Source organism: Triturus cristatus, chromosome 2_2 (assembly GCF_964204655.1).
Source record: "Triturus cristatus chromosome 2_2, aTriCri1.1, whole genome shotgun sequence".
Classification (NCBI taxonomy): Eukaryota; Metazoa; Chordata; class Amphibia; order Caudata; family Salamandridae; genus Triturus; species Triturus cristatus.
In genome coordinates, this window is record NC_140582.1 from 184,483,153 (window position 1) to 184,504,042 (window position 20,890).

A 20,890-nucleotide genomic window follows, 5' to 3' on the forward strand; every position below is an offset into this window, starting at 1 on the left:
ATGGAGCTCATTTTCACTTCCAGATGTGGAAGCATACCTTGATCACATTGTGGGGACCACACTCTCATTGTCCCCCTCTGTGTGAAAGAGCTCTCTACTATCTTCTCCATCTCCACGGTCAGGGCTGATCTTGTCTGCTAGTTGAACCTGGGCTCTGCTTACTGCCAAGCGTTGAGGGCCTTCCCGAGGTCCTCCTTCTTGGCAGTGATCCCTGGTCTGATTTTTCTTTCCCTGCACAGCACTCCTAAAATCACTGATCCTCAGTGAGCAGCCGATTCCCATATTTTGTGTCTTTGAGTGCATTGAGCAATTTTTTTGCTACCCCGTGAAGACTTGTTGTCAATTTAACAGTTTTTCCGGTGGTAGCTAACTGATAAATTGTCTGGAACAGCTAAAACAAGTTCTGGATCCCACCACTGGCACCAGTGTGAGGATTTGGGTGCATTATATGGTTTGACTGTGTGGCCTTAGTGTGTAATACACCAGTCAGGCTGATTTGTAAAACCTTAAGCTCAACCATGGGTAGTTATGGCTTCAAGCAGCAAGGCTTAAACAAAGGAACTAGTATAAACATTTAACAGTACCAAACAACTAAATAAGAAAGCCACATGAAACAAGAAATATCTGACACAAATTTTTAAAAATAGATTTTTTTATTAATTTGTACAGTCCAAGATAAGTAAGGGACTTAGGGGTAATTTAAATATGCCAATGCTCACAAAAGCAAACTGAGACCTCAACCTGAAGTCTAAGTTTAGATCTGAACTCCGATGCGCCACCATAACGGAGCGCGGGACCGACCGCCGATGCGGCGGCGGTCCCTCCATGCACATTAGGATGCGCCCGCCACAATGGTGAACGCACTCTGGGCCTTTTACATTGCGGGTTGATCTGCTGGCTGCAGACCCGCTCGCAATGTAAAGGGACTGTGCACAGCATTGCAATGCACAACAAGGCAGGCACCACGTGGTGCCTGCCATGTAGTGCATTGCATTAAGGGAGGGTAACATAGGTACCCCCATGTGCACCCCCCAACACCCTGGGGACCCGTAATGGGCCCCCGATGTTAAAAACCACATGCCTTTCCATGGCAGATTTGCCGCTATGGAAAGGCAATCCTCTGCCCACATCATAATATGGATGGACCATATTGTGTCCCTTTTCTGCCCAGTCGAGACTTCAACCGGGGGAAAAGCGGCAGATGGTCTTTCCATCCGCCACGGTGCCCCCCGCCATACTAATATGGACTAACCAGGGGCATATGGCAGGCGGATCGCCACCGCCGAGCCGGCGGTGAGCACCGCCGGCCCGGCAGTGGTGATCCGCCCGCAATCATAATGGGGCCCTATGTGTAGACCTGAAATATAAGTTTAGACCTCAAGTCTAACTTTAGACCAGGATTCTAAGTTTAGACTTGAAGTCTAAATTTAGAGCTGAAGTCTAAGTTTAGACCTGAAGTCTAAGTTTAGACCCGGGGTCTAAATGTAGACCTGAATTCTAAGTTTGGACCTGAAGTCTAAGTTTAGCCTGAAGTCTAAAATTAGTCCAGAAGACTGAGTTTCGACCTGAAGACTAAATTTAGATTTCAGATTTAAACTTAGATTTCAAGTCAAATCTTTGATTTCAGGTATAAATGTACAATTAGAATTCAGGTCTAAATAGACTTGAGACCTAAGTTTACCTTTATGGATTGGGCCCTAGAAGTATAGGCAGTCAGTCAGAATAACTTTATTCGGTCTAACTAGACCATAAAAGTACATAAAGCATTTGTACATATATAAATCAATAAAAACATGATACATCCATATTAATAAGATAAAATCAATAGAAAAAAAGACCAGATAAAAATTGATACAAACACATAATCAATGGACTTATCATTCCTAGGCTATACATTATTAAAAACAGGATGTGCAGATTGTGCAAAGTAGGCAGATATATTAGCCATCTAAGTCAATCAAAACCAGAGCAGTGCATACATTTTCGACCCCTTAGAACAATTATGAAATCACAGTAAAAGTGCAATCAGTTTTAAATCCAACTAGCTGTCCGTGGGATAAGCATATTGTGCAAATTAAACAAATAAGTAATTCACCAAGCAATTCAGGGCTGGAATAATACATGCTTACTAAAAACCCCAGAGAGCAGCAAGTCTTAGAAAAGTATGTTATATACTGTACCAGGTCCCCAATAAAGCATAAAACAATTGTTTGAAAACGTATAACAACAATAAAGTGCAGGATAAAAGACAGATCAGGCCTGCCCAGGACCCATGTCGACCATCTTCCATAGCCACAATAATGAGTTAAAAAAACAAGCAACAACATAAGTTGCATAAACATCCGGAAGCAACCGTAGGTATATCGGAGCCTGGACAAAATTCAAATATTTTAGCAACTGTAATAAAATTGTTCTTCGAGGGGTATCATAAAGGCCACACAAAAAAATTTACAAGATCCTGAGCAGGAAAATATTCACATGTGCAAGGTCTCAGCTTAACACTCCAGACACTAGGCTTAGGATTGGCAGGCAATAAATAGAAATGATTAAACCTTAATCTACTGAGGAGAAACCGGTGGTGACCATGAAGCACATTAAGCAAATAGGGTTTGACGGCTGGCCCAGATGCAATCTGTGAATGTCCTCAAACCGAGGGCTCCACTAATTCTATAACCTCTCTCTGCTTTCCTCTGTAGCAGAAAGTTGTCCCATGTCCATGGTATATCTGCCTTCTGGGTGTTGGATGGGGAATCAAAGAGGGCAAGTCTGCCTAACTAAACAAAATGTCTTGAATGTATGCCGACCATTTGAGTGAGCTCCACCATCGAAGCTGCATACAATCCATAAGTATCTCCCTGTTTAGTTGATTCTCTGGTTGCACCCAAATAGTGAGTCATTTGACCAGGTGATGCAGGGCAATAAGGTCTGACAAGTAAGGCAACCCCAGCTCCTCATGAACCATAAACACAGGGGTAGAAGCTGGGACAACCAACAGAAGTCTACAATACCCATTCTCCTCCACATAAAGCTCACTTGAATCTACAAATCCCCGTACGTCACTACCAAATGTGGCTACTGAGTCTGATTTGGCTTGGTAAATTTTAATCAATGCTTCCAATGGTTTGATGACAATTCTAAAGGAGAAGGAAAAGAGTGTCCCATGGACTGCGACTGGGCTAGTCTCTTAGATCTTTTCAATGGAGCTCAGGTGGATCAATCATCAAAACCGCCCTCAAGTATGTATTTGTCTAAACCCTAGATAGCCTATGACCGTGAACATGAAAGGTTCTTGACTTGGTCTCCCCGAGGACCCAAAACCATTACCTGAGATTTGCCGTAGTTGGTAGTTCTCGTCTATACTGTCCATGTATGAAATAAATAGGAAGATTATTGGTAACCCGCACTCCAGTTCATTCCAAATTCATTGATGAATTTGGAATAAACTGGAGTGTGGGTTACCAATAATCCTTCTAATTGTTCATACATCTGTCCCACCCAGTACCCAGCACCCACGGAACTTATTGCAGCAATATGAATGGCTTTAACTTAAGCACGGACTTCCTTTTTTTTTGTCAAACTGTTATTTCTGTTAGATTTAAAAAATATTGCACTATCATCGATAATTTGAAGACGTTCACGCTCATGTGAGCGACAAAACTGGTACATCAATTCACATGGCTACCATGGTTTTAATAATTTCTTATTGTTCTTTATGGGGAGAATGGGTCATTTGCAAGTCTTTTTCTAGTGGTGAGGCCTGTAGTTTAAAATGGGCGTTAAGTTTTATTTTAAAATTAGTTAGAACGCCGATGTGCGAGCACAAATAATCAAGCAAGCGGCTGTGCCGTGCGATTGGTCTAGGAGCTGAAGGTAGGAAGAGGTTGGATAATTGAGATGCAGGATTCATTTTGAGCTACTTCATGGGATTATTGTTATGTTTCATTTATTTTTCACTCCTTGTGTGTTAGGTAGATAAACAGAGTGATTTGAGAGGATATTTATTTCGAATTGTTAGAAAACACTTATTGTTATAACTGCCAATAATTGGGCATTTCAAATGCTCTTGACACGTTGTTGTTTACTGACATTTGTTGTTTTCTGACATTACAGTTACCCCTGAAGAAGAGTATAAATGCCCGAAATGCATTGGGTCATAAACTTCTTAACTCATTGAATGAGTAATTTCGACATGCTGTAGAAAAGGCCTGGACTGGTATTGTGCACACATTTGAAAATTGGAATTACGATTTCTACACATTGAATAAAATGAGATTAAAATGTACAAAATCTGGTCAACGATGATGTTTCATCAGATTTGGAGGTAGTTGCATCCTGGGACTGATACTTGTTTTGCATCAGTGTCATATATGTATGAAATAAAGCCATCCAGCAGTGTCTGGAGACCCAAGGCGGTTCTTGCCAGAAAAACTGTGTCTTCCGCATATGACAATCCATGAATCTGGCAAGAACCTACTCGCAGACAGGCTACCTGTTTGTTTAGTAACCTGGCTCCCACGTCATTCACACACAGAGTGAACAAAAAAAAGGAGCCATCATAAATCCCTGTCTTACTCCACTCTTAAGACAAAAGGAAATTGATGATATCTGTGTCCAATACCATGTCCAACAAAATCTGCCACAGTTTGGATCTGTTCACCCTGTCAAAGGTGGAGGATAGATCCATAAATATAATAAACAATGATCTCAGTTTCACCACGGTATACTTGTTAATTACTAAGAAAAGGCCACTGAAACACAAATTGCAGCTCTGAAGGAACGTAGCCATCCTCCGCCCATGACATTGCCCTATGCAAGATAACCCTAACCATCACCCTCAAAACCAAATCTGTCTAAGAGATCGGCCTGTAGCAGCTCGAGAGATCTCTTTAGCCCTTTTTTATATACAGGGATGCTGAAGGACTGAGACCAAGAGTGCGGAAGTCCTAAGCATATTACCAGATTAAACATACAGGTTAAGAGCGGGCCCAGAGGCTATGTGACAACTTAAACAGATCATCAGGAATCCCGTTGGGAAAAGGGGCCTTGTGACCAGTCATACATCCAGTAGATAACATGATCTTATCAACATCAAATGTTTAAATTGCATTGGTGAGTAGCTAACGTAGCGAGCTCAGGGAAGACATCACCATCCAAAGAATTAGAGATGCCTTCAAAATGCTCAATTCACTTTCTCTGAGTAAAAATAGTATGGGCTCCATTATCACTAAATAAAGGGTGATTGGCAACCTCTAAGAATTTGCTACTTTCAGTCTTAAGTAAGGCCTCCTTAAGATCAGACCAAGCCTCCTCTGTAAGACCTCTCGCCCCTCAGATCAAGTGATGGAGCGGGTAAAATATTTTCCTTTTATGTACCCAATCCATTTATGTATGTTTGTATTAAAACGATTAATAATGAATCATAATAATTAACAGTTTGTTGTATGGAAACTAATCAACCTTATTAGCCGAGAGAATACACGTGGGATTGCTTTGCATGGCTAAAATAATATGTAAACTAAGTTTGTATGCATATTAATAGGATAAACGTTGCTTATGTGATGTTATCGTGAATTATGCTTAAATAAACGAGTATTAATGGCTTTGAACGTTGCATATGGCTAGATAAATGTACACACATATGGGTATTAGCAAGGGAAATAACACTGTTTAACCATTTCAATGTATTAATGAAGTTTTTGTGTTTCTTTGCTTAAGTTGACCATTTGGGCCTGCTGTAAAATGGCCGCCGACTGAATCAGACATTTACGAAGTAATATCAATGAAGGGAAAGGAGAAATGCGCCTGCGCAAACTTCAGCAGCTGCGACCTGCCGGTGAACTGTCATTGCTGTGCCCATCAAGGCTGCTCTGGGCAAAAGGCCAACCCTTCAACAGAAATTGTTGCGACCTGAACTATGGATTGCTAATATTCCCATACATTCGTTTTGGAACTTTTAATACGTGGGAACAACATCAAATGTTTCCTGATGTATTAGAATGTATTTCAATTAACCAATGAGAATCGCTGAAAATGTCAATTGCAACATTTGGAATGTAAAATTTAGTATAAATAATGGTAAACTAGAGAGGTATTAGCGCGCGCCACTTCTTGAATGTCACTTCCAGTATCCTGATGTTATGCTGATGGAGAGGACGGTGACTCTGCATGATAGAACAGAACTTTGACGATTTGACTGAGGACCAGATTCTGACTTAGAAAATGACAAATAGCCAGAATAGGTAAATATGACAAAAGATTAAATTTATTAACTAGGATTTAACCTGCATTTGATTTAGATAAAGAAATATTAATTGAATTTATGTGTCGGGTTGTTCTTTTATTGAAATGTATTATTGAATAATTTTAGAGATTTAAGGAGTCATTAAGCTAATCCCAACTAAATGATTCATTGACCTAATTTCTTGATGGGAAGAGAAGCGAGGTTTGGATAGTAGAGGGAAAGTGATAACGTTTTTCCGTCAAGGAAGCAATGTGGTTCGGAACCAATGTTTTCCCTTCTGAGTAGGTGCGGATAGATTGATAGAATGAATGTTGGTGTTATGGGCCCCACCAGCGTATGAGGTGTATGTGTGTGTGTGACTGCGAAATCATTCTCTCCGTGGTAATAGGGGGAAATTGAAGAACCCGAACTGCACCAGTTTTTCTGGTAGCTAGAGATGGTTTTTATTGTTTTGGTTTAATGATTTTTGTATGTATATAGCTTATCGATTATTGATTGGTATTGATATATGTACTAATACTATATGTTGAAGTCGTATTGAGTTTTATGTAGTTTGTACAGCTTCTGGGATGTAGGAAGTTGGTAACAGTTCCGTAGTAGGGCAGAGAAAAGAAAAAGCTGCTCTCGGGAAAGACGGAATTGTTGGCCCTGTAGGTACACAGGGAAAATCGTGTAACAATTAGGCCTGGGCGAAGCACTACGCTACGCTCGCGTAGTTTGCGAAGTTCGCGCTACTTCGCGCTACGCGAACTGCACGTAGCACAGTGCGAACACGCGTAGCGTAGTGTTGCGTAGTGCTGCGGTCATTTTTTGCTTGCTCGCGGTCCTCAACGTCAAGTTGGCGACCGCGAGCAAGCAAAATGACATCCTGGCGAGACTTTTTCCTTGTTCGCGATCGCGAGCATGGAAAATAAACCTCCCGGCGAGATTCCCAACGCGAGAAGGTCAGGTTTCTCATTGCGAGGGGTCGCGTATGCTCGCGACCGCTCGCGATGAGAAACTACCAGTTCGCGTTGAGAAAGCTGCAGCTCGAGTAAAAATCTACTCGAGCAGCAGAAAACTACAGCTCGCACTGTGCAAGATGCCATTTTCAATGATTGCACAGTGCCGGTTGCTTGTCCGCACTGTGCAATCATTGAAAACAACATCTTGCACAGTGCGAACATGTTACTTCGCAGTTCGCGAAGTGCTACGCGTAGCTCGCGTAGTGCGAACTTCACTTTGCGTAGCTTCGCGAAGTGCTACTTCGCGAACTACGCCCACCCTTAGTAACAATTGAAGTTGCGCGTCACAGTGTTTGGGTTCGATTTGGTGACATCGTCGTATGTTACCGTTAGAGACATTTCTGTGTGAAAAGAGTGTGCATGATAGCGAAGGGTACCTGTGAAATTTTGGGTCTTAAGTACCAGGAAACCAATTGGCATACCGATAATGCTTATCACTGAAAAGGTAGCAGGTGTTCTCTGAGCTTGTTAGAAGGACAAAGTAGAGGTAAGCGTTGCTTTGTTAACGTATGTCATAATTCTGTAGTAGGACAGACTGTTCACTGTTCTCGGAAAAGACAGGATTCTGTGTGAGAGAAAGGGATGTGCACTCTCAGTGTTAATACAGAAACATGGAAGATTGAGGAGACCAGTTGCATATTTCTCGTCAATACTAGATCCAGTGGCTGTAGGTTTGCCAGGATGTCTGAAAGCAGTAGCTGCTACATGCCGAAGCCTAGAGCAAAATGAAGGAATTGTGATGGGATATCCAGTAAGAGTGTTTGTACGTCATAATGTGGCGATCATTTTAAGAAGGAGCCGAACACAGTTCATGTCACATAGTCAGCTAAGTATGAGAAGGTCATTCTAGGTGCCCCCAATGTGAGTCTGGAAAGATGTGTGAATGTGAATCCAGCCACACTATTGCCAGATGCAGAGAGAGTGGAGGCAAGAGATGATGTTGATCACGATTGCTTGGATGTGCTTGATTTTTGCACGAAACCCAGACCAGACATAAGAGATTTACCATTGCCAGAAAGTGATTATGTGATGTTTGTGGATGGATCTTGTTTGAGAACGGATGAAGGATTGTTGAGTGCAGCATATGCAATATGCACAGTTGCAGCAGTCGTAGAAGCATCACACTTGAAAGGAGTTAAATCCGCTCTAGTAGCAGAACTAGTGGCATTGACAAAGGCATGCAAACTGGGAAGAATGTGAGAGTGACTGTGATAACTGACAGCCAGTATGGCTTTGGAGTTGTCCATGACTTTGGCCAACTTTGGCTGCAGAGAGGTTTCCTGACCTCAAGTGGAACTCCTATAAAGAATGTAGAAGTGGTTGGAATATTGCTTGAAGCAATACAGTTGCCCAAAGAACTGGCGGTTGTAAAATGTGCCGCTCATAGTCAAGGTAGTGATTACATCACTACCGGGAACCGATATGCGAATGACATGGCTCAGTATTGTGCCCGAAACCAGTATTCAATCAATCGGGCCAAGGAAAAGGAAATGTCTTCTTGCTCCTTAATGTTTACTAACGTTGTGGGAAAATGAGAAGAAGTGAGGCAGTTACAGGATGAAGCAGGAGATTAAGAAATGAAACAGTGGGTAAAAGCAGGTTGTGCACCAAGGGAGAAAGATCATGTGTGGGTCTATCGGGATGGAAGACCAGTAATGCCTGATAGCATGATGTCAACCATGGCACGGATGTATCATGGCCAAGGACATCTAGGTATATAAACAATGGGGTGACCCTGTGTCCCTCAGAACCTGGGTAGGATTATTATAAGAAAACAGTGGTTCTGTCGGGTATAAGTAAAACAATTGCTTTATCGAAAGGATGAGTCAAGGAGAGAAAGGGAATCAATCAAGTTGACCACACAATCTTAGAATGCAAATCAAAGATCAGGCTTGTTTTGAAGAATATAATGTCATTTTTTATATATAAATTACATCATTTATATAGCCGAGCACAAATGACATTAGAAATGCAGGATTACCAAGATAGTAGACTGTAAAGTGAGTCAGTGAATTTGTGACAGAGTGACATAGGTGATCAAATTGTGCATAATATATACAGTGAACAAATGCAGAACTTTGTTATATGTACAGTATGTAAAGAAAGGGCCAGTATCGAGGGCAAACAATGACACTGTTTTATGGATAAATCAGAAATTATATGAAAAGCAGGTCTCGCACTGGTCCTAGGATTTTCCGTCGACGTTTCAACCCAATAAGTGCGACTTTGAATCGTCACGCAGGGTCTTCATCAGGACATTAAAATACAAGTAGGTAACCTGCAAGGGCAAGTAAAGTGTGTGTCAGACATGTGTTATGATTGTATGGTTGTGTGATCCCGAAAGGTACGGGAAACCACTCACCTAGCCGGCGGTCTAGGAGGGCCTGGTAAGGAATTGTTCAGAGGCGCAGAGCTCCTCATCAAATGTGGTCTCTGTAAGGCAAAGTACGTGTTGCTATAAACGAACAACATAAGGTCTACGCCTGTATCGTCGTAAGGCTAAGAGTCTTTGTGTTGACCAATTACAGAAAATGGTTGAAGGCTAAGAATAATGGTTAAGAGTAATGGCCTCTATGTTGGCCGGTTGCAGAGGACATGTAATTCAATCGTGTGCATAAGTGGTTAAATGGTTAAAAAAGACGGTCTAGTTCAAGAATTATAGCGATTTAATCAACCGTGTGGGGAGGGGGAAAAAAGAGATTTAGATGTTAGTTTAAACGCTCACCTTAGGAGGCTTAGATCAAATAAGTGAGGACAACTCCGGTGAAAAAACGCGTCGGAGCCGTTCAAAGATTTACATTTGGTTCTGAAAGGATAAATGTTGAATCAGAATAGTTCACAGCCGGGCGGGTCCCTGGGCACTTATTACAGGGACGAAGTCTTACTTGGGAAAGCGGTAATGAATCACGCTGCAGCAGCTCCTGTCAGAGTCGGGAGAAGCCGCAACTGACAGGCAGGCCGCTACATGAAGGAGAGCCGCGCTGTCCCGTCTGACGTCACCATGGTGACGCGTAGAGGGCGTTGCCTAGCAACCATTAGTGCGTCTTGGAATTCCGGCCAATGGTGCGCGAGGAGCGCTACACTGACGTGGAACCAGCAAAACGTCCCAATTACCTTGAGATGATCATGTGCTGTGGGGGCGTGGTGTAGCAAGCCGGACCACCTCCGGGAGGGGCGGCCCAGTGGGCGCGGTGTGTGCTGTGCCCACGTAGAGTGACATAACTGTCAATCTGCATGATAGTTTAGAGAAAGAACAGATCGTGTAGTGAGCGATTGCAACAGTGGTCCGAAATGAGTGTTTGCAATTGTTAGGGATCATAAGTGAGTCTAACGCTAATCGAAGTCAGCAGAGTGGTGTACCAGTAGGGTTGCGCGGTAACCACGGTAACATCAGTGAGGCGGGTCAGCTGAAGTCGAGTGCGCGTTGGCTGCCAATTAGTGTGTCCAGCAGCAGGGTTGACAGATCGTATGCTAATAGGCATTTCAGAAGTTGTAAGGGATTAGGATCATGCATAGCCAATTTAACCATTGCGTAGAGACGCATGAATGCAGATGTAATGAACACAACAGTCATTATTTACAAAGCATATGCCTTAGGAAACATAAATCGAGTCCAAATTAAATAACAATTTGAGATCTGTCTTAGAGTGACAGCAGATCACAGGGTAAGATACAGAATGAAAAATAAGCAAATCATGTGTACAAAATGCAGATTAGCCTAAGGTTGTGCGACAAGGGGTGCAAGATGGAGTGTCATAGTTGCCCCATTTCCCTAGATGTTTCCTCGAGGCTGTTAAGCCCTTGCTGGACAGTATTGAGGAAGTGAATCCATCTACACTCTTTTCTCTTCAGATTCGTAGTTATTGATCCCCCTCTTGGCGCGAGACTGACCTTCTCTAGCACCCACCATTTCAAATCTTCAGGTCGATGTCTTAGTGCCAGAAAATGGTCCACCATGGGGGCCCCTTGCGTTCCGCATCTGATGCGGCTCATGTGCTGTAGTATCCTTACTTTTATTTTTTGCGTTGTTTGTCCCACGTATAAGAGATCACAAGGACATCTTATCACGTATATTAAACTTGAGCTGTTGCAATTCGTGAAGGTAGTTGAGTTATAAGTTCTGTCTTTATGGGGGAAGGAAGAGCCCTCTATTGACAAAGGACAGGCTTTGCATTGTCCGCACTTGTAATGGCCCACGATGGATGGTAGCCCCAACTGTTCTCTGAGACTACGAGGTTTTGGTGGTTCAAGGTATGCCTTAACAACACTGTCTTTTATATTCTTGGCCCGTTTAAACGCGAAGATGGGTTCCTCGATGGTCGGCAGTTCGCTCGCAACAAGATTCCAGTACCTCTTGATAATTTTCTTCATCCCATTGCTCTTTGTGTTGAAAGATGTGACACATACAATGTTTTCACTCTGAGATCTTTTTTCTTTGACCTGTAAGAGTGCATCTCTTGGACAGTACCATGCGCGTTTGCGTGCGCGTTTCAGGAGACCCAATGGATATCCCCGTTCCTTTAGTCGAGTGGTAAGGATCTCGGTTTCTTTAAAGAAATCAGCTCTGCGCGTGCAGTTCCCCCTCAGCCTAAGGTACAACGTTTCTTCAGGAAAATCAGGCTGAAGTATTATTTTTCGAAAAACATCTATACCCCAGCAACCACAGCAACGCCTTTCCGACCTATCTCGACATTCACACCAAGTGCATACATGATGAGCGATAAAATACTTGCTTACGAAAAAATTGTACTTGAGGAGACCATGGACCTACTCCGTAAAAAGGAATACATCAGATATAACATCAGTAAACCTGAAAAATTGGCCCTCTCGACTTTGGGAACTAATGAGACCATTGTTATAAAAGCCGCAGATAAGGGGGGAGCAGTAGTGCTGCAGAACACACAAGACTATGTTGCTGAAATAGAGCTTCAATTGGCATGCACAGACAGTTATCGCCGGGTGCCGAGGGATCCCACAGCTGAAATCAAATCGCTGATCCAAAAGATCACGATGGATGGAGTTTCACAAGGCTTCCTCAGTCAATCTGAATATGATTTCCTGAACAAGCGTGAGGCTAGGATCCCGACCATATATACCCTTCCCAAGATCCACAAACGCCTCGACAAGCCTCCTGGTAGACCAATTGTCTCGGGTTGCGGTTCCATACTCGAGCCGCTTAACCAATTCATAGACCATTTCTTACAGCCATGGATACCACAGACTAAATCATATGTTCGCGATACAATGCATATCATCCAATTGCTGGAGGGTCAACCATTTGATACACAAACCCAACTGTTGGTCACGTTAGATGTATCCTCGCTTTATACCTCCATTCCTCAGACGAGGGCCTTGGAAGTTATCAAAGAAATCCTTGACAAAAGAATGCGACCGCACTGGATACCTACCGATTTCCTGCTGGGCCTGTTGGAGATTGCCATGAGATATAACTATTTTGTTTTCATGAAGCAGTTTTATTATCAATGTAAAGGCGTGGCGATGGGGGCTACCTATGCGCCGAGCCTGGCCAATATCTTCATGGACGCGTATGAGGAGGAACATCTATATGACCACCGGAATCCTTTCATTGACAACATTACCGTCTGGAAACGCTACATAGACGATGTTATAATGATCTGGACTGGTACCAAGGACGAACTCAACCAGTTCTTTGACTGGCTGAATGCCAGATCCAATGATATCCAGTTCACCATGTCAAATGATAACAATACCATCGATTTCCTAGACCTTACCTTTGAAGTGGATGATGGACAACTGATTTGTGACCTCTACCGTAAACCCACAGAACGGAACACCCTCCTGAAATATGACTCTCACCACCCACGCAGCCTAAGGGATAACCTTCCCTATGGCCAATACCTTAGGCTGAGGAGGAACTGCACGCGCAGAGCTGATTTCTTTAAAGAAACCGAGATCCTTACCACTCGACTAAAGGAACGGGGATATCCATTGGGTCTCCTGAAACGCGCACGCAAACGCGCATGGTACTGTCCAAGAGATGCACTCTTACAGGTCAAAGAAAAAAGATCTAAGAGTGAAAACATTGTATGTGTCACATCTTTCAACACAAAGAGCAATGGGATGAAGAAAATTATCAAGAGGTACTGGAATCTTGTTGCGAGCGAACTGCCGACCATCGAGGAACCCATCTTCGCGTTTAAACGGGCCAAGAATATAAAAGACAGTGTTGTTAAGGCATACCTTGAACCACCAAAACCTCGTAGTCTCAGAGAACAGTTGGGGCTACCATCCATCGTGGGCCATTACAAGTGCGGACAATGCAAAGCCTGTCCTTTGTCAATAGAGGGCTCTTCCTTCCCCCATAAAGACAGAACTTATAACTCAACTACCTTCACGAATTGCAACAGCTCAAGTTTAATATACGTGATAAGATGTCCTTGTGATCTCTTATACGTGGGACAAACAACGCAAAAAATAAAAGTAAGGATTCTACAGCACATGAGCCGCATCAGATGCGGAACGCAAGGGGCCCCCATGGTGGACCATTTTCTGGCACTAAGATATCGACCTGAAGATTTGAAATGGTGGGTGCTAGAGAAGGTCAGTCTCGCGCCAAGAGGGGATCAATAACTACGAATCTGAAGAGAAAAGAGTGTAGATGGATTCACTTCCTCAATACTGTCCAGCAAGGGCTTAACAGCCTCGAGGAAACATCTAGGGAAATGGGGCAACTATGACACTCCATCTTGCACCCCTTGTCGCACAACCTTAGGCTAATCTGCATTTTGTACACATGATTTGCTTATTTTTCATTCTGTATCTTACCCTGTGATCTGCTGTCACTCTAAGACAGATCTCAAATTGTTATTTAATTTGGACTCGATTTATGTTTCCTAAGGCATATGCTTTGTAAATAATGACTGTTGTGTTCATTACATCTGCATTCATGCGTCTCTACGCAATGGTTAAATTGGCTATGCATGATCCTAATCCCTTACAACTTCTGAAATGCCTATTAGCATACGATCTGTCAACCCTGCTGCTGGACACACTAATTGGCAGCCAACGCGCACTCGACTTCAGCTGACCCGCCTCACTGATGTTACCGTGGTTACCGCGCAACCCTACTGGTACACCACTCTGCTGACTTCGATTAGCGTTAGACTCACTTATGATCCCTAACAATTGCAAACACTCATTTCGGACCACTGTTGCAATCGCTCACTACACAATCTGTTCTTTCTCTAAACTATCATGCAGATTGACAGTTATGTCACTCTACGTGGGCACAGCACACACCGCGCCCACTGGTCCGCCCCTACCGGAGGTGGTCCGGCTTGCTACACCACGCCCCCACAGCACATGATCATCTCAAGGTAATTGGGACGTTTTGCTGGTTCCACGTCAGTGTAGCGCTCCTCGCGCACCATTGGCCGGAATTCCAAGACGCACTAATGGTTGCTAGGCAACGCCCTCTACGCGTCACCATGGTGACGTCAGATGGGACAGCGCGGCTCTCCTTCATGTAGCGGCCTGCCTGTCAGTTGCGGCTTCTCCCGACTCTGACAGGAGCTGCTGCAGCGTGATTCATTACCGCTTTCCCAAGTAAGACTTCGTCCCTGTAATAAGTGCCCAGGGACCCGCCCGGCTGTGAACTATTCTGATTCAACATTTATCCTTTCAGAACCAAATGTAAATCTTTGAACGGCTCCGACGCGTTTTTTCACCGGAGTTGTCCTCACTTATTTGATCTAAGCCTCCTAAGGTGAGCGTTTAAACTAACATCTAAATCTCTTTTTTCCCCCTCCCCACACGGTTGATTAAATCGCTATAATTCTTGAACTAGACCGTCTTTTTTAACCATTTAACCACTTATGCACACGATTGAATTACATGTCCTCTGCAACCGGCCAACATAGAGGCCATTACTCTTAACCATTATTCTTAGCCTTCAACCATTTTCTGTAATTGGTCAACACAAAGACTCTTAGCCTTACGACGATACAGGCGTAGACCTTATGTTGTTCGTTTATAGCAACACGTACTTTGCCTTACAGAGACCACATTTGATGAGGAGCTCTGCGCCTCTGAACAATTCCTTACCAGGCCCTCCTAGACCGCCGGCTAGGTGAGTGGTTTCCCGTACCTTTCGGGATCACACAACCATACAATCATAACACATGTCTGACACACACTTTACTTGCCCTTGCAGGTTACCTACTTGTATTTTAATGTCCTGATGAAGACCCTGCGTGACGATTCAAAGTCGCACTTATTGGGTTGAAACGTCGACGGAAAATCCTAGGACCAGTGCGAGACCTGCTTTTCATATAATTTCTGATTTATCCATGAAACAGTGTCATTGTTTGCCCTCGATACTGGCCCTTTCTTTACATACTGTACATATAACAAAGTTCTGCATTTGTTCACTGTATATATTATGCACAATTTGATCACCTATGTCACTCTGTCACAAATTCACTGACTCACTTTACAGTCTACTATCTTGGTAATCCTGCATTTCTAATGTCATTTGTGCTCGGCTATATAAATGATGTAATTTATATATAAAAAATGACATTATATTCTTCAAAACAAGCCTGATCTTTGATTTGCATTCTAAGATTGTGTGGTCAACTTGATTGATTCCCTTTCTCTCCTTGACTCATCCTTTCGATAAAGCAATTGTTTTACTTATACCCGACAGAACCACTGTTTTCTTATAATAATCCTACCCAGGTTCTGAGGGACACAGGGTCACCCCATTGTTTATATACTATACGTGCAGATGCTGATCTGCGAGGGTTTTGCTCTCTCATTTGTTTGTTTTTCATGAATGTGTCAAAAAGACTTGATAATTGAATTCTGCGTTTGAACATTTTTTGTTTGTGTATTATGTCTGAAAAAGATACACTGTCCTACACTGAGGAATATATAGCCAATCTAATAAAAGAACAGGGGAGCTCTGGCTTCCTGCTAGGCCCAGACAGATTATCAGTAGATGTGGGCCTTAATGAGAAATTGGCTAGACTAGAGCGGTTGGAAAAGAAATTAGTGCGCTCTAGACTACATGGCCATGTATTGACCAAGTATCTTGAATCTAACATAATTCCCAAGGGCTTACAGGTTCGCAATGAACCAGCAATATTTATAGACGTACCTAAATTCAGGGAAGGATTTAGTTTTGTGGCAAACAATTGTTCCAGGCACTGGATGGTGCTTGGAATAGAGACTGCAATAGAATACGTAAAAAAACTCACACAGGAAATTACGGAACTTAAAAGGGAAATTTTGGGAGACAGTGCCCTAACAAATGCCAAGGAGGCTCTGGAAAGGGCCGAGAAAACTTTAGTGGAGTTTAATACGACAACTTTGAACAAAAAGCTAGATAAGTTGTCTAAGGACATTAGAAGTTACGACAAGAAATCCACTTATCCTTACCTAGCAGAGGATTACTATCAACAAGATAGTCAAGGTTTCTTTTCTAACAAAAGCAGACAAGGCCCTAGAAGATTTAAGACCTTCTCTGACTCTACATTTGGTAGTGGTTCAGATTCGGATCTAGATAGACCTTCCACGAGCCACCAAGATAACCAATTGTCCCTTTTTTTAGGGGAGGGCCCCCGACAACCAATCAGGGGAGGGGGCCAAGATCAGTTCTGGGGTCGCCCAAGAGGATGGAACAACCGAAAAGGAGGGAACAGCCGGCGCACCAACTCACGTGTCCGTTTCTTCCAGCCGGAAGCCCATGGAGAAATCTCGACCCGCAGGCAGACATATCGTTGGTGAATCCACAGTATGAAGGGATAATCGCCAATCCTGCATCACCTCCAGTACGGTTGCCACTACCCTCACAACAGGACACCTCAACCCCAACAGTTGATCCAAATTCTCAGGCAACTGTCATAAATGGAATACCATCTGAGCATCCTGATGAGATACTGATATCAACTGGACGGCTAGAGCAACCGACCACTACTGCCACCATAATTGACATTTCCCAGCAAGTACCACTGCAACAAGCGAATATCGATCTGGCCTCAACTCAAGTTAACGCTAATGCCAGACCCCTCGACACTCTAGATCCCATAATCAATCTCTCTGATTATGCATTAACGAATGAAGAAAAGATGGTCCTATCCAAAGGGCTATCATTTGTACCCACAGCTGTTCCTGATTCTTTCAATGTCAAGGTTGAATTACAACGTTTCTTCAGGAAAATCAGGCTGAAGTATTATTTTTCGAAAAACATCTATACCCCAGCAACCACAGCAACGCCTTTCCGACCTATCTCGACATTCACACCAAGTGCATACATGATGAGCGATAAAATACTTGCTTACGAAAAAATTGTACTTGAGGAGACCATGGACCTACTCCGTAAAAAGGAATACATCAGATATAACATCAGTAAACCTGAAAAATTGGCCCTCTCGACTTTGGGAACTAATGAGACCATTGTTATAAAAGCCGCAGATAAGGGGGGAGCAGTAGTGCTGCAGAACACACAAGACTATGTTGCTGAAATAGAGCTTCAATTGGCATGCACAGACAGTTATCGCCGGGTGCCGAGGGATCCCACAGCTGAAATCAAATCGCTGATCCAAAAGATCACGACGGATGGAGTTTCACAAGGCTTCCTCAGTCAATCTGAATATGATTTCCTGAACAAGCGTGAGGCTAGGATCCCGACCATATATACCCTTCCCAAGATCCACAAACGCCTCGACAAGCCTCCTGGTAGACCAATTGTCTCGGGTTGCGGTTCCATACTCGAGCCGCTTAACCAATTCATAGACCATTTCTTACAGCCATGGATACCACAGACTAAATCATATGTTCGCGATACAATGCATATCATCCAATTGCTGGAGGGTCAACCATTTGATACACAAACCCAACTGTTGGTCACGTTAGATGTATCCTCGCTTTATACCTCCATTCCTCAGACGAGGGCCTTGGAAGTTATCAAAGAAATCCTTGACAAAAGAATGCGACCGCACTGGATACCTACCGATTTCCTGCTGGGCCTGTTGGAGATTGCCATGAGATATAACTATTTTGTTTTCATGAAGCAGTTTTATTATCAATGTAAAGGCGTGGCGATGGGGGCTACCTATGCGCCGAGCCTGGCCAATATCTTCATGGACGCGTATGAGGAGGAACATCTATATGACCACCGGAATCCTTTCATTGACAACATTACCGTCTGGAAACGCTACATAGACGATGTTATAATGATCTGGACTGGTACCAAGGACGAACTCAACCAGTTCTTTGACTGGCTGAATGCCAGATCCAATGATATCCAGTTCACCATGTCAAATGATAACAATACCATCGATTTCCTAGACCTTACCTTTGAAGTGGATGATGGACAACTGATTTGTGACCTCTACCGTAAACCCACAGAACGGAACACCCTCCTGAAATATGACTCTCACCACCCACGCAGCCTAAGGGATAACCTTCCCTATGGCCAATACCTTAGGCTGAGGAGGAACTGCACGCGCAGAGCTGATTTCTTTAAAGAAACCGAGATCCTTACCACTCGACTAAAGGAACGGGGATATCCATTGGGTCTCCTGAAACGCGCACGCAAACGCGCATGGTACTGTCCAAGAGATGCACTCTTACAGGTCAAAGAAAAAAGATCTAAGAGTGAAAACATTGTATGTGTCACATCTTTCAACACAAAGAGCAATGGGATGAAGAAAATTATCAAGAGGTACTGGAATCTTGTTGCGAGCGAACTGCCGACCATCGAGGAACCCATCTTCGCGTTTAAACGGGCCAAGAATATAAAAGACAGTGTTGTTAAGGCATACCTTGAACCACCAAAACCTCGTAGTCTCAGAGAACAGTTGGGGCTACCATCCATCGTGGGCCATTACAAGTGCGGACAATGCAAAGCCTGTCCTTTGTCAATAGAGGGCTCTTCCTTCCCCCATAAAGACAGAACTTATAACTCAACTACCTTCACGAATTGCAACAGCTCAAGTTTAATATACGTGATAAGATGTCCTTGTGATCTCTTATACGTGGGACAAACAACGCAAAAAATAAAAGTAAGGATACTACAGCACATGAGCCGCATCAGATGCGGAACGCAAGGGGCCCCCATGGTGGACCATTTTCTGGCACTAAGACATCGACCTGAAGATTTGAAATGGTGGGTGCTAGAGAAGGTCAGTCTCGCGCCAAGAGGGGGATCAATAACTACGAATCTGAAGAGAAAAGAGTGTAGATGGATTCACTTCCTCAATACTGTCCAGCAAGGGCTTAACAGCCTCGAGGAAACATCTAGGGAAATGGGGCAACTATGACACTCCATCTTGCACCCCTTGTCGCACAACCTTAGGCTAATCTGCATTTTGTACACATGATTTGCTTATTTTTCATTCTGTATCTTACCCTGTGATCTGCTGTCACTCTAAGACAGATCTCAAATTGTTATTTAATTTGGACTCGATTTATGTTTCCTAAGGCATATGCTTTGTAAATAATGACTGTTGTGTTCATTACATCTGCATTCATGCGTCTCTACGCAATGGTTAAATTGGCTATGCATGATCCTAATCCCTTACAACTTCTGAAATGCCTATTAGCATACGATCTGTCAACCCTGCTGCTGGACACACTAATTGGCAGCCAACGCGCACTTGACTTCAGCTGACCCGCCTCACTGATGTTACCGTGGTTACCGCGCAACCCTACTGGTACACCACTCTGCTGACTTCGATTAGCGTTAGACTCACTTATGATCCCTAACAATTGCAAACACTCATTTCGGACCACTGTTGCAATCGCTCACTACACGATCTGTTCTTTCTCTAAACTATCATGCAGATTGACAGTTATGTCACTCTACGTGGGCACAGCACACACCGCGCCCACTGGGCCGCCCCTCCCGGAGGTGGTCCGGCTTGCTACACCACGCCCCCACAGCACATGATCATCTCAAGGTAATTGGGACGTTTTGCTGGTTCCACGTCAGTGTAGCGCTCCTCGCGCACCATTGGCCGGAATTCCAAGACGCACTAATGGTTGCTAGGCAACGCCCTCTACGCGTCACCATGGTGACGTCAGACGGGACAGCGCGGCTCTCCTTCATGTAGCGGCCTGCCTGTCAGTTGCGGCTTCTCCCGACTCTGACAGGAGCTGCTGCAGCGTGATTCATTACCGCTTTCCCAAGTAAGACTTCGTCCCTGTAATAAGTGCCCAGGGACCCGCCCGGCTGTGAACTATTCTGATTCAACATTTATCCTTTCAGAACCAAATGTAAATCTTTGAACGGCTCCGACGCGTTTTTTCACCGGAGTTGTCCTCACTTATTTGATCTAAGCCTCCTAAGGTGAGCGTTTAAACTAACATCTAAATCTCTTTTTTCCCCCTCCCCACACGGTTGATTAAATCGCTATAATTCTTGAACTAGACCGTCTTTTTTAACCATTTAACCACTTATGCACACGATTGAATTACATGTCCTCTGCAACCGGCCAACATAGAGGCCATTACTCTTAACCATTATTCTTAGCCTTCAACCATTTTCTGTAATTGGTCAACACAAAGACTCTTAGCCTTACGACGATACAGGCGTAGACCTTATGTTGTTCGTTTATAGCAACACGTACTTTGCCTTACAGAGACCACATTTGATGAG